Genomic DNA, 3,449 nt, shown 5'->3' with positions numbered 1-3,449 from the left:
AACTTGCCACGTGACACTGCAGTTTTTCTCACTGAAGACCACAGAGACAGAAGTTATTTTCATGACCTTAAAGTCCAGCCTGACTTCATGATTTGCTTTGACAAAGCAATGTTTACACCTGTTCTTTTAGAATATAGCCCAAGCTAGTTTGCTGGAGGGATCACAAATGTAACAAAGCCATGTTACCCCATTTATCCAAACTGAGACCTATGTTAGCCAACAGCAAGGCAAACTCCAGTGAGAAAAACAAGACCAGCCATATTAGCAGATCCACCTAGCCAACTATCCCACTTACTAATGTATGACATTGATGCTCAGGATTTAATTTTATATTACAATATTAGCAATAGGTAAGTGATATATCCTTTACCCTGTTTTCTTATATCCCAGACATTTCAATATGTGGCATAAGATCTGTAACTTCTACCTACAAAACAACTCTCAAATCCAACCATTTTTTCCAGGTACATTGTTCTGCCATAGTCTAAGAGCTACCACCACCTAATCTGAATTATTAGTTTTTCTGCCTCCACCCTAGGCACTTAGAAACCATTCTCAAATATCTGTGAAATATTAGATCACCTCAGTAATTCTCTTACTTAATGTACTCTCATTCACCTCATTGTTCGAAGAGAATAGTCCTTACCATGACCCACAGGTACTGCAAGGTCTGACGAACATGACAATTTTAAAAAGTAGTTTTATTATACTTTCAAAAATGTTGCTTTCTTCAAACATCTTTAAAATGCCTTAAAATGTGTTGCCACTTCAAAATATTTGCCTGCAGAGAGGTATTTTGCTATTTTAATTCTTGGGATATTATTTTAGTACATGTATCAAAATAAAAGTTTATTTTATTAGCTATGGAAGTCTAGTTTTACCAAATTGAACATAACTATCTGGTTTTACCAAATGACAAAGCAAAATTACCATGGAGGATAAGAGGATAGGACGAAAGGACATTGGAGGCAGAAGGTATCACACTGAAACTACTGAAGAATCAAGTTACACCTGGAAAAGAGGCTAGCATTTGGGGATTTAGGAGCAGAGAAATAAAAATGATGCTTTTAAAGGCTCTTGCACAGCTGATCTTTAACCACACACCGATGGTGGAATAGAGGAAATAAGCTAGCCCTAAAGTAGGATATATTAGATCAAAGACACAGATCAAATGTCCTGAGAATGCACAGTAAATGTTAAGTATTACTCAGTGTTAGTATACAGTACTTTCAGCTGAAAAGAAAAGACTTTTGCACATTTTCTCCTGCTTTGTAACTGAGAAACTCAGGATTCAATGAGGTTTAATACTCAGAAATTGGTTTTCATTTTCACTTAAACCAAGCATGATAACCAGAGAATTCATATAGTTTATTAGTCTGTGAACTTTCCAGAAATGAGCTGCAATGACTGGTACTTTTAAAGAAAATATTCTTCAAGGGGCCAACTCCTAGGATCTATATAGATGGAAATATAAAGATACCAAGGATGTAATAATAACGAAAGCACTTTTTGTTCTGAAACATGGTGGCTTCAGCCCCAGAACACCAGAAGCAGCGCAGGAGTCGCTGAGAAGGAGGGAGCACCAGAACAGTTGGATTTTCACCTCCCAGGAAGTGATCTTCAGCATGAAGTATAGGGGTTTTTCATCACTCAGCTACTCTAGGCTTTCAGGAGCCTCTTCTATTATTCCCTGTAACAAGGAGAAAAGAGCTGACAATGGAGAGAAGCTGCTGGAGTCTAGTTTCCTTAGGATTGCTGCTTAGGGAATGAGAGTGTGCAAGCTTTCCACATCATACCTCTACTTGGGAAGAGACTCCCCTAAGAAAATGAAATCTAATAAAATGGTACACAAGATAGACTTTCGAACATTCTCCTTCCAAATGACTTATTTTTCTACCCTTTCTTAGTCTGAATCCTTCATCCGCAATGTCTACCCCAACTTTTCTGTCTATATCCGGTCTGTCTTTCACATATCACCTAACTCTGAAGCCACTAAATGACTGTGTACAGATCACATTGTCTTTTTCTTTAATAAACCATGAGTACAATAAAGTTTTCTCTGCGTTCCTGATACATTACAAACACGTATGTGCACACGTGCACACAAACACACACACATACACACATTATTATATACTGTGCTCTTTCTCAGTAAATTATACCAAAATCCAGACCTAAGTGATCAACTTTTTTGTGCATTTTATTTCTCCAATAGATTCATGTTCACAAAGTTTGATCAGGCATCTTAAATATTACTAGAATCTGACCATTTATTTCCATCCCCAGTGCATCTTCTTGTGCTAGCCATCTTCAATTCTTTCTTCTGCATCTTCTTGTAATTTATATTCCTAAATCTCCCATTGCTGTATTCCAATATATTACTCCCAATGTAAACACTAAATAATAAAATACAAAGCAAACCAAGTGCCAATGGATCAGGCATGTAATTCTTGTGACTCAGGAGTCTGAAATTTGAGGATTATAGTTTGAAGCCAACCTGGGCAGAAAAGTCTTTAAGGCTCTTATCTCCAATTAACCACCCAAAAAGCCGGAAGTTGAGGTCAAGAGGTATAATACTGGCCTTTATGACCCTAGACTGGCACCAAAAATATAAAGTACTTATGAATAAACATTTCAATGACCCTTCTCTCCTCATTATATAAGTCTTGATTTCTTTATGTGATACAGATCCTACAAAATCTGACTTATGATTGTATGGTCCCATCTCTTGCTATTTCCCTGCATTACACTCACAGCTAAACTTCAGCTGTACTTGAACACTCTTTTTACTTGTCCTAATTTGAGTGGCTAAATTTTATATATTCTTCCTTTCTCTGCTTAGATATTTTTCCCTTTTTCTGGGATTTTCTGGTATCACTCTCTCATTGTTTCTATATCTTACATGATCCTATATCATGTTTCACTTTTATAGAGCTTGGGCTTTCTATTAAAACAATGAAACAAACTCCCACTAATTAAAGCAATGTAAAAATACTTTTAATATTAGGTAGTTTACAGAATCTCTGGAATGGATACAAGATGGAGCTACCTGGCCAGTATTAATGCTCCATTTTTCTTCTATAAAGAAGCTTCAATAGAGACACCAGATGCCAGGGATGTGAATAAATGAATGGAGGTAGGGATGTGAGTACAAAGGTGGTAGAAGCAGGTAGGTGCCAGAAAACAGGTCAGGTTCCCATTTGGGTAACTCAGATCAGCTCAGGCCTAATGCTGGTCACTCCTACGCAGGAGGAGCTTTCTAATCTGCTTCTCATTCTCCTTAGGAAGAATTGAGGTCTCTGGAAAACAGCCCACAAACCCAAATAATGAGTTCTGAAAGGCGCTCCTGTTCTCCCCCTCCCTCAGCTGAGGAGGTTGAGCCCCCAAAGCCATAACTCCTTCTCAGGGGATTTAAAAGGCATACAAAGGCCCCTGACTGCAGACTTGAG

This window comes from Perognathus longimembris, chromosome 7 (genome assembly GCF_023159225.1).
Source record: "Perognathus longimembris pacificus isolate PPM17 chromosome 7, ASM2315922v1, whole genome shotgun sequence".
Classification (NCBI taxonomy): Eukaryota; Metazoa; Chordata; class Mammalia; order Rodentia; family Heteromyidae; genus Perognathus; species Perognathus longimembris.
Note: the sequence above shows the minus strand (reverse complement) of the source record.